Raw genomic sequence first — 12,458 nt, 5'->3', positions numbered from 1 at the left:
AGTGGATTAAATCTCCACAATCAACTTGATGTACCCTGCATCTGTGGAATACCTGAATGGACAACGAATCATCCCAAATTGAGGAGGTGGACTTTGGGAGCAAGATAGATTATTTTTTCCCCTTTTCCTCTTTTTCTTAGTGTGTATGTGTATGCTTCTGTGTGAGATTTTCTCTGTATAGCTTTGCTTTCACCATTTGTCCTAGGGTTCAATCCATCTGTTTCTTTTTTATCTTACTTAAAATTTTTTTTATTATAATTATTTTTTTATTTTAATACCGTTTTTTATTTTACCTTACTTTATTTTAATGTCTTTTATCCCCTTCCTTCCTTCCTTCCTTCCTTCCTTCCTTCCTTCCTTCCTTCCTTCCTTCCTTCCTTCCTTTCTTTCTTTCTTTCTTTCTTCTTTTTCTCCATTTTATTCTGAGCCGTATGGATGAAAGGCTCTTGGTGCTGCAGCCAGGAGTCAGTGCTGTGCCTCTGAGGTGGGAGAGCCAACTTCAGGACACTGGTCCACAAGAGACCTCCCAGCTCCACATAATATCAAATGGCAAATATCTCCCAGAGATCTCCAACTCAACACCAAGACCCAGCTTCACTCAACGACCAGCAAGCTACAGTGCTGGACACCCTATGCCAAAAACTAGCAAGACAGGAACACAACCCCACCCATTAGCAGAGAGACTGCCTAAAATCATAATAAGTCCACAGACACCACAAAACACACCACCAGACGTGGACCTGCCCACCAGAAAGAAAAGATCCAGCCTCATCCACCAGAACACAGGCACTAGTCCCCTCCACCAGGAAGCCTACACAACCCACTGAACCAACTTTAGCCACTGGGGACAGACACCAAAAGCAACGGGAACTACAAACCTGGAGTCCGTGAAAAGGAGACCCCAAACACAGTAAGATAAGCAAAATGAGAAGACAGAAAAACACATAGCAGATGAAGGAGCAAGATAAAAACTCACAAGACCTAGCAAATGAAGAGGAAATAGGCAGTCTACCTGAAAAAGAATTCAGAATAGTGATAGTAAAGATGATCCAGAATCCTGGAAACAGAATAGAGAAAATGCAAGAAACATTTAACAAGGACCTAGAAGAACTAAAGATGAAACAAACAACGATGAAAAACACAATAAATGAAATTAAAAATATTCTAAAGGGATCAATATCATAATAACTGAGACAGAAGAACGGATAAGTGACCTAGAAGATAAAGTAGTGGAAATAACTACTGCAGAGCAGAATAAAGAAAAAAGAATGAAAAGAACTGAGGACAGTCTCAGAGACCTCTGGGACAACATTAAATGCACCAACATTCGAATTATAGGGGTTCCAGAAGAAGAAGAGAAAAAGAAAGAGACTGAGAAAATATTTGAAGATATTATAGTTGAAAACTTCCCTAATATGGGAAAGGAAACAGTTAATCAAGTCCAGGAAGCACAGAGAGTCCCATACAGGATAAATCCAAGGAGAAATATGCCAAGACACATATTAATCAAACTGTCAAAAATTAAATACAAAGAAAACATATTAAAAGCACCAAGGGAAAAACAACAAATAACACACAAGGGAATCCCCATAAGGTTAACAGCTGATCTTTCAGCAGAAACTCTGCAAGCCAGAAGGGACTGGCAGGACATATTTAAAGTGATGAAAGAGAAAAACCTGCAAACAAGATTACTCTAACCAGCAAGGCTCTCATTCAGATTTGATGGAGAAATTAAAACATTTACAGAAAAGCAAAAGCTGAGAGAGTTCAGCACCACCAAACAAGCTTTAAAACAAATGCTAAAGGATCTTCTCTAGGCAAGAAACACAAGAGAAGAAAAAGACCTATAAAAACAAACCCCAAACAATTAAGAAAATGGTAAGAGGAACATACATATCGATAATTACCTTAAATGTAAATGGATTAAATGCTCCCACCAAAAGACACAGACTGGCTGAATGGATACAAAAACAAAACCCATATATATGCTGTCTACAAGAGACCCACTTCAGACCTAGAGACACATACAGACTGAAAGTGAGGGGATGGAAAAAGATATTCCATGCAAATGGAAACCAAAAGAAAGCTGGAGTAGTAATTCTCATATCAGACAAAATAGACTTTAAAATAAATACTATTAGAAGAGACAAAGAAGGACACTACATAATGATCAAGGGATCGATCCAAGAAGAAGATATAACAATTGTAAATATTTATGCAGCCAACATAGGAGCACCTTAATACATAAGGCAACTACTAACAGCCATAAAAGGGGAAATCAACAGTAACACATTCATAGTAGGGGACTTTAACACCCCACTTTCACCAATGGACAGATCATCCAAAATGAAAATAAATAAGGAAACACAAGCTTTAAATGATACATTAAACAAGATGGACTTAATTGATATTTATAGGACACTCCATCCAAAAACAACAGAATACACATTTTTCTCAAGTGCTCATGGAACATTCTCCAGGATAGATCATATCTTGGGTCACAAATCAAGCCTTGGTAAATTTAAGAAAATTGAAATTGTATAAGTATCTCTTCTGACCACAACACTATGAGACTAGATATCAATTACAGGAAAAGATCTGTAAAAAATACAAACACATGGAGGCTAAACAATACACGACTTAATAACGAAGTGATCACTGAAGAAATCAAAGAGGAAATCAAAAAATACCTAGAAACAAATGACAATGGAGACATGATGATCCAAAACCTATGGGAGGCAGCAAAAGCAGTTCCAAGAGAGAAGTTTATAGCAATACAATCCTACCTTAAGAAACAGGAAACATGTTGAATAAACAAGCTAACCTTGCACCTAAAGCAATTAGAGAAAAACGAGCAAAAATCCCCAAAGTTAGCAAAAGGAAAGAAATCATAAAGATCAGATGAGAAATAAATGAAAAAAGAAATGAAGGAAATGATAGCAAAGATCAATAAAACTAAAAGCTGGTTCTTTGAGAAGATAAACAAAATTGATAAACCATTAGCCAGACTCATCAAGAGAAAAAGGGAGAAGACTCAAATCAATAGAATTAGAAATGAAAAAGGAGAAGTAACAACTGACACTGCAGAAATACAAAAGATCATGAGAGATTACTACAAGCAACTCTATGCCAATAAAATGGACAACCTGGATGATATGGACAAATTCTTAGAAATGCACAACCTGCCAAGAATGAATCAGGAAGAAATAGAAAATATGAACAGATGAATCACAAGCACTGAAATTGAAACTGTGATTAAAAATCTTCCAACAAACAAAAGTCCAGGACCAGATGGCTTCACAGGCGAATTCTATCAAACATTTAGAGAAGAGCTAACATCTATCCTTCTGAAACTCTTCCAAAATACAACAGAGGGAGGAACATTCCAAAACTCATTCTACGAGGCCACCATCACCCTGATACCAAAACCAGACAAGGATATCACAAAGAAAGAAAACTACAGGCCAATATCACTGATTCACATAGATGCAAAAATCCTCAACCAAATACTAGCAAACAGAATCCAACAGCACATTAAAAGGATCATACACCATGATCAAGTGCAGTTTTTTGCAGGAATGCAAGTATTCTTCAATAAATGCAAATCATCAATATGATACACCGTATTAACAAATTGAAGGAGAAAAACAATATGGTCATCTCAATAGATGCAGAGAAAGCTTTCAACAAAATTCAACACCCATTTATGATAAAAAAACCCTCCAGAATGTAGGCATAGAGGGAACTTTCCTCAACATAATAAAGGCCATATATGACAAACCCAGAGCCAACATCATCCTCAGTGGTGAAAAGCTGAAAGCATTTCCACTAAGAGCAGGAACAAGACAAGGTTGCCCACTCTCATCTCTCATATTCAACATAGTTTTGGAAGTTTTAGCCACAGCAATCAGAGAAGAAAAGGAAATAAAAGGAATCCAAATCAGAAAAGAAGAAGTAATGCTGTCACTGTTTGCAGATGACATGATACTAATCATAGAGAATCCTAAAGATGCTACCAGAAAACTACTAGAGCTAATCAATGAATTTGGTAAAGTAGCAGGATACAAAATTAATGCACAGAAATCTCTGACAGTCCTATACACTAATGATGAAAAATCTGAAAGTGAAATCAAGAAAACTCTCCCATTAACCACTGCAACAAAAAGAAAAAAATATCTAGGAATAAACCTACCTAAGGAGACAAAAGACCTGTATGCAGAATACTAAGACACTGATGAAAGAAATTAAAGATGATACAAATAGATGGAGAGATATACCGTGTTCTTGGATTGGAAGAATCAACATTGTGAAAATGACTCTACTACCCAAAGCAATCTATAGATTCAATGCAATCCCTATCAAACTATCACTGGCACTTTTTACAGAACTAGAACAAAAATTTTAACAATTTGTATGGAAACACAAAAGACCCCGAATAGCCAAAGCAATCTGGAGAACGAAAAACGGAGCTGGAGGAATCAGGCTCCCTGACTTCAGACTATACAACAGAGCTACAGTAATCAAGACCGTATGGTACTGGCACAAAAACAGAAATATAGATCAATGGAACAGGATAGAAAGCACAGAGATAAACCCACGCACACATGGTCACCTTATCTTTGATAAAGGAGGCAGGAATGTACAGTGGAGAAAGGACAGCCTCTTCAATAAGTGGTGCTGCGAAAACTGGACAGGTACATATAAAAGTATGAGATAAGATCACTCCCTTAACACCATACACAAAAATAAGCTCAAAATGGATTAAAGACCTAAATGTAAGGCCAGAAACTATCAAATTCTTAGAGGAAAACATAGGCAGAACACTCTATGACATAAATCACAGCAAGATCCTTTTTGACCCACCTCCTAGAGAAATGGAAATAAAAACAAAAATAAACAAATTAGACTGAATGAAACTTAATAGCTTCTGCACAGCAAAGGAAACAATAAACAAGACCAAAAGACAACCCTCAGAATGGGAGAAAATATTTGCAAATTAAGCACCTGACAAAGGATTAATCTCCAAAATTTGCAAGCAGCTCATGCAGCTCAATAACAATAAAAACAAACAACCCAATCCAAAAATGGGCAGAAGACCTAAATAGATATTTCTCTAAAGAAGATATACATATTGCCAACAAACACATGAAAGAATGCTCAACATCTTTAATCATTAGAGAAATGCAAATCAAAACTACAATGAGATATCATCTCACACCAGTCAGAATGGCCATCATCAAAAAATCTAGAAACAATAAATGCTGGAGAGGGTGTGGAGAAAAGGGAACACTCTTGCACTGCTGGTGGGAATGTGAATTGGTTCAGCCACTATGGAGAACAGTATAGAGGTTCCTTAAAAAACTACAAATAGAACTATCATATGACCCAGCAATCCCACTACTGTGCATATACCCTGAGAAAACCAAAATTCAAAAAGAGTCATGTACCAAAATGTTCATTGCAGCTCTATTTACAATAGCCCGGAGATGGAAACAACCTAAGTGCCCATCATCAGATGAATGGATAAAGAAGATGTGGCACATATATACAATGGAATATTACTCAGCCATAAAAAGAAACGAAATTGAGCTATTTGTAATGAGGTGGATAGACCTAGAGTCTGTCATACAGAGTGAAGTAAGTCAGAAAGAGAAAGACAAATACCGTATGCTAACACATATATATGGAATCTAAGGGAAACAAAAAAGTTCATGAAGAACCTAGGGGTAAGACAGGAATAAAGACACAGACCTACTAGAGCATGGACTTGAGGATATGGGGAGGGGAAGGGTAAGCTGTGACAAAGTGAGACAGTGTCATGGACATATATACACTACCAAACGTAAGGTAGATAGCTAGTGGGAAGCAGCCGCATAGCACAGGAAGATCAGCTCGGTGCCTTGTGACCACCTAGGGGGGTGGGATAGGGAGGGTGGGAGAGAGGGAGACGCAAGAGGGAGACGCAAGAGGGAAGAGATATGGGAACCTATGTATATGTATAACTGATTCATTTTGTTATAAAGCAGAAACTAACACACCATTGTAAAGCAATTATACCCCAATAAAGATGTTAAAAAATGTACTTCTTATTGTGGGATAGCATCAAAAGTTTGAAAACTACTGGTCTAGTGGCTGAGTTGGAAAGTGGCATGGGAAAGTAAGTACCTAGACCAGCCTTTCTGCTGAAAACAAGCTAAAATGCTGGATAAAATGCATTGATGCTCTGGCACAAAAGTAAAGAATATTTAGAATGAACAGTAATTGGAAACCCAGTGAGTTCATTTTAAGAAGTTTTTGGCAGGAATCAAGATGGCGGAGCAGAAGGACGTGGAGCTCACCTCCTCCCACAAACACATCAAAAATATATCTACGTGTAGAGCAATTCTCACAGATATCTGGAACCTGGCAGAAGAATTCTCATATTGTACAAACAAAGCTGCAAGAAAGGTCTCCATGTAAATGGGTAGAATAGAAAAAAAAAAGGTATTGGGTTGGGATCTGTAACCCTGGGTGGGATCTGTAAGGAAGAGGTCTGCATGGGTGGACCTTCGCCCTGGGGATAGAGCGGTTTGAGACACAATGTGGGCATTCCAGTCCTGGTGTCCTGTGCAGAGCAAACAAGCCCTCTTGCCTGCTGGGAAATCTGCTGAGACAGACAGCAAGGCTGGAGAAGCCTACACTATTTGTGAGGAGTGTGCACGTGCTGGCTTGCCAACAACCAGAGTGGAGAGAGCCATGCACTGGCAACTGCTACTTCACCACACCTTCCAACCAAAGAGGCAAACACCCCAGTCCTGCTCACTGCACAACACAGTCCAGCAGAAGATCTGGGCAAAGACTCCATCTAGCTATGCAGAAAAAGAACAGGGCATCTGAGGTGTGATCTGGATGGAGCTGTGGAAGCCATTGTCAGTGCATGCATGGGGTGGTGCCACAAGAGGCTGCAGATGCTAAGGGCTGAATTTCAGGCAGACAGGCCCTAGGAGAGGATTCAATCTCGCTATGGAAAGACAGCCTGAAGTGCCTGGGGCGTGGTGCCTGTGGAGCAGCGATGGCCATTGTCAGCATGCTCAGGAATATGCAGCAGTTCAGTTCACCCCAACTCTGCGCACTCCACACTGTAGCTGAGCGCTAGATCTGGGGCAGACAGGTCCTGGGAGAAGATTGCCACAGAGGCAGCAAGCAGCACAGCCACCTCAATTCCTACAGCCAAGACACCCCAACCCCAAGCCCCAGCTTACTTCACATCATAGCTGTGTACTAGATCTGGGACAAACACAGCAGAGAAAGGGATGCAACCTTGGGCTGCTATTGAATGGAACTGCAGATGCCTTCACAGGTACTGCATAGGTCCTCTGTGACCACACAGGCCTCACTTTCTTCAGAAATCACCTATTTTGGGGCAGGGCAAGCACCCAAGGGCAATGGAGCCTGACTGAACCTGACCCTCAGGGCTTCTGCTCCAACAACTGGGGAACAGACCCTACCCCTGACAAGGCAAGGATAGCCACAGAGCAAAGAGGAAGCCCCCCCAACTCTAGACACCACAACACCAATCACAGCCCTATCAAGGGGATAACGGCCAGCACACCCTGAGGAAAGGTGTGGCTGGCAGCCATACCAAAACCAGCCCTTGTACCAAAAACACTGTACACTCACAGTCTACACAGGGATGTGCCCACATAAAAACACCCCTTCAAGACCACAGTAGATAACTGTTTTTCCTAAAATGAAAAGACAGAGGATCTACTTCCAGTTACGAGAACAAATGATGAAACAGACCTCACCAATCTACTAGAACCCGAGTTGAAAAACAAAATCAGCAAACTTCTAACCATGTTTATCAAGAACAATTTTCCAAATAAATAAAACTAAACGTTTAAAAATAAAGTTAGAAAAAGATCTATATATCTGAATTAAACAAAAGCAGTTAACAAAAATAAGAACAGAAATTAATGATATAAGAAAATAAAGAGATCAACAAAGCCAAATTTTTAAATATAGCAATAACATTTAGAAACCTCTGGCAGTCTAATGGAGAAAAAAAAGGGAGTACAGAGACACACACAAAAAAACTTAGTAATTACATTAGTAATTACATAATGGACTGAAGTATAGGTAGAGAGTTCACAATTACCAAGTGGTTATACAATTGCTATGAAAGGTAAATACAGTCCACCTAATGGGACAAGATGATGCAGTATATGTATCTAAAAAGGATTCATTATCCATGACAGATAAAGTATCAATATTTCTACAAATCTATAAAATAAATATAAACAATCTAATAGAGATAAAAGATCAAAAGACTTGAACAGGCATTTCAGGAATAGGGAAAAGAAATGGACAATAAAGTTCTATGAATAGATGCATACACTTATTAAATAACCTGGAAAGGGTATATTGAAATCATACCACTTCACACCCACCAGTTAGGCAAATATGGAAAATCTGACATTGCTATTGAGTTGTGAGGATGTAGAATTTCTATAACTCTAATGCAGTGCTTGTTGGAGTATAAATTATTAGAACCATTTTGGAAAAAATGATATTTAACATTATCTAGTAAAGTGGATGATGCACATATCTTTTTATGTAACAATTCCACTTGTAGATATAGACGTTAGAGACGCCCTCACATATAAAGACAATGTGGCATGCAGAAGAACGTGCATAGCAGTGATGTTAGAAACAAAACACTGGAGACATCCAAATTTACATCAACACTGATAAATAAATTCAAATGTATTCATATAATGGAAAACAACATAGCGGTGAAATTGAAAGACCTACAGATGTATGTCTCAATGTGGGTGAATCTCATAAAGTTGAATGAACGAAGTGAGTTACAGAAGAATACATATAGTCTGATACTATTTCTACAATTTACATACATGAAAAAGAGTATAATGTTTTGGGATACATATTCACATGGCAAAATTAATAAAAATCAAAGAAATTATGAATAATATTTAGAACAGCCATTACCTCTGAGAGGAAAGGAGAGAGAGGAGTATGATCAAAGGGTACACAAAGGGATTCAAAGGTACTCATAATTTGGTATATTGTATGCTGTGTGTTGGGTAAACAGTGATCTTTTTAGAATTTTTTTCATAAATTATAAGTAATAAAATGTTTCACACTAAAATACAAATAAAGCATTATAAAATATATTATCTGAAATTGTCCAGAGTTCACTTCAAATTTCTTAATGTTTCGTAGATGTTGTTTGCTAGCAAGTCCATATTAAAGGAATACTGGAAAATTAAGAGATTATTGTATGAGGTGATTCTAAAGTGACCTTGATTCACCCTCCTTCAGCTAATATGTTCATCTGTTAGGCTTGTTCAATAAGATATGTCTGTAATTACCATGCATGAGTTGTTGCTTCCAAGTGGAAAAGGAAGATGACACTGGCAACACTGTGTTCTATACAAGTAGCCACCTACATGCTTTTTCCTTTTCATTCTGACCTAAAATGGAAATTTTGAGATAAATTTTCTTTTTGATTAAGGATAAAATGTTATTGTCACAAAGTCACTGAACCAGAACTAAGGATCCATCCATAGAGATGTTAAGTAAAAGCTATATTTATTTGATATGCTCATGTTTTCTCTGTATATTTCAAGGCATTTCTAAATAACTTCACTAATAATTACCACCCATTATTAAGAACCACTTACTTTTTCCCAGTGAGCTGAAATCAAGTTTAAAAAAGATATCATGCAAGAAAAAATTCCTCTAGAAGCTGTTCCTGAAAATTAACTTTGGTTATTCTGAGATCCTTTGGGATACTAAATTGCAACAATAAGCTCTAAAAGCATTGTTGCTTTTAGAGCAATAATTTAGCAACCTCTAAATTCCCCTTAATATACCTGAGATTAAATCAAATGAATCATGCTTTCCCTGATAGTTACATTATTTTAGTAAGGTTAATCTTTAAGTAGAAAAGAATTAGTGATTTTTGTTGCTTCTATCATTTCTGTGAAATAATAATTTTCAGAGCTCGAAGATGGGCCTTGCCATTTACAAAATCCTATCTGATTTAATAGAATATTTCTAATATTGCTATTTCTAACATTGATTTCTACACAGAGTAAAATAAAGTGGCTTTCTTCTGAAAAACTCCAAATATCAAATAAGTCCAATTTCCAATCTGTTATAAATTTGAAACTAATTTATCAGGAAACAAGAAGTCAGATTGTAATGTAGTGAGGTAAAGAAAAGAAATTACTAATATGAGCAAATTAGATAAAGAAAGTATTCATATACTTCAAGACTCTTGCCATCTTCTAATCAGGCTATGGAAGAATTTCATATATCTCTTGGGTAGTGCTTTCTCCCTGATATTGATAATTTTGTCTCCCACCCCATCTGCATCTTATTAGTTCATTCAGCATGTGTAGGGACATAAACATCATGTATATCTTACAGCTTGTCAATGTATCATGTTGACATTAAAAATCAATCTTTGGTGATAGAGATTAGAATAGTTATTTGTCTGCATGGTGGTAGAGGGTAGCAGGGCAAAGGTACTGACTGGAAATATTTGTGAGGGACCTTTTTGGGTGTAATGGAAATGTTCTTTATTTGGTCTGAGAGCAAGGCATATATATTTGTAAATATTAATTGATCTGTACACTTAAGATTTGTGTATTTCACTCTACATAAATTTACCCTCAGTAATGTATTAGCAAAAGAAAAAATATATAAATCAGAGTATCTTGATTCATGGTTTCCCTTCAGATTTAGAATATAATCCAAATATTTTATGGCTTGTGAAGTTCTATGTAATCTCGTTCTTATATGTCTGTCCATCTTCCTTTCCTGACTCTCTTGTTTTGCTTACTTTTTTTTGGCTCTGTGGTTCTTGCTGTTCTTTAAAACTACACAAGCCAGCAGTGCCTCCTGATAGCACCGGGTGGGGCGGAGCCCGCGGCCACCACTCCCTGCGGTCCCTCCAAAGGGGGACTCGTACTCTGAGGAAGAGAAGGAAGGGATGGAGCTGGGGCAGGAGGAGGAGGAAGGTGGACCCCCGGATCCAGGGAGAACTAACGACATTCAATCAATCCACAGATGATATCAACAGACGCGAAACTGAACTTGAGGACATCTGTCACAAGTTCTGCTCTGTTCTGGTAGAAGCGACGATGAAACCGGACAAGCTGGTGAAGAAAACTCGCAAAGCCGTGGAAGATCCGAAGCCCTACTGGGAGGTGCGGAGGGCGGCGAGGCTGGCTCAGCTGGAAGCTCTGAGAACCACGCAGGACCTCCTGAGCCGCCACGGAGACTATCCCCGTGGCCGAGCAGTGCCTGCTGGAGGATGGCAAGCGGCAGTTCGACTCGGCCTCGCAGGAGATGCTGAATCAGCCACGCAGAGGGTCATGGAGGCGGAGCTGACCAAGACTGCACAAGGAGCCTGCGACCAGGTACAACACGGCCATGGACCGCATGTGCCAGCTGGAGGACAAACTCGGGAAGATAGTGGACGACCTGTAGGCCAAGCTGTCATGGTGAAGGGCGAATACAAGATGGCCCTGAGGAACCTGGAGACGATCTCGGACACGATGCACGAGCAGCAGCACGCCAGTGCGACTAGGGCCTCGCAGCCACGGCATCAGGTCCAAAGGTGGCAGCACGACCACAGAGAACCTGTCGGGGCGCAAGCCCGAGCTGGATGCCATTTCTGTGGCCTCCGAGGCTTCTCAAGATGACAAATGTAGCACCTCTGTGTCTGAAAATGACTCGGAAACCCAGTCTGTGTCCAGCTTCAGCTCAGGACCCAGTCTGAGATACCCGACCACTGACCAGATCCCCACGGCTGTGAGGTCCGGCAGCCTGGACCTGCCCGGCCCCGTGTCCGTCAGAGTTCGTGATGATGTTCCCGGTGCTGGGCGAATGCAGCAGGACCTCTTTCCCCAAGTGTGAGGTAGAGTGAGATGACAGGGCAAAAGGGGCAGGAAATAAAATGAGTGACAAAGCCAACAACCGGGACGTCAGCGAGCAGTGCCATGGCAAGATCCAAAGCAGCCCCTCCCCGCGAGGGCAGTGCCTTGGAGGATGAAATGCATGGGGCAACTGTCCCTCCAGTGCTCAAAGGGCAGAGACGGTATCATCCCTGACAAAAAAAATGGTGCATATCGGCTGATCCATCACAGCTCTGGCCCAAGTGCATATCAATATTTATACATGAAACTGTATGGAAAACATTGTGCCTCTTATCACTTAATATGTATGTAAGTCCCCTACATACCAACCAGTTCCCTTCCAAGAGCACAGTTTGTAAGTCCAATTTGTTCATAAGTCCGATAAAGTTAGCCTAGGTACCCAACTAACACAATTGGCTATGTAGTACTGTACTGTAATAGATTTAGACTTTTCACACAAATAATACACAAAAAACAAACACAAAAAATAAAGAGAACATTTTTAATCTTTACACTACAGTATCTTGAAAA

At 39.4% G+C, this 12,458-nt stretch overlaps 1 pseudogene across 1 annotated transcript; it reads left to right on the top strand.

The window, feature by feature from the left end:
- Window positions 1–7,002: 7,002 nt before the first annotated feature.
- Window positions 7,003–12,148, top strand: LOC309978039 (SH3 domain-binding protein 5-like; annotated as a pseudogene). The gene is made up of 2 exons: window positions 7,003–7,086; window positions 10,916–12,148. The product of its transcript is annotated as an SH3 domain-binding protein 5-like (transcript).
- The last annotated feature ends 310 nt before the right edge of the window (window positions 12,149–12,458 follow it).

Source organism: Leucopleurus acutus (assembly GCF_964270905.1).
Source record: "Leucopleurus acutus genome assembly, chromosome: X".
NCBI classification, from domain to species: Eukaryota; Metazoa; Chordata; class Mammalia; order Artiodactyla; family Delphinidae; genus Leucopleurus; species Leucopleurus acutus.
This window is presented reverse-complemented; position numbering and strand designations above follow the sequence as displayed.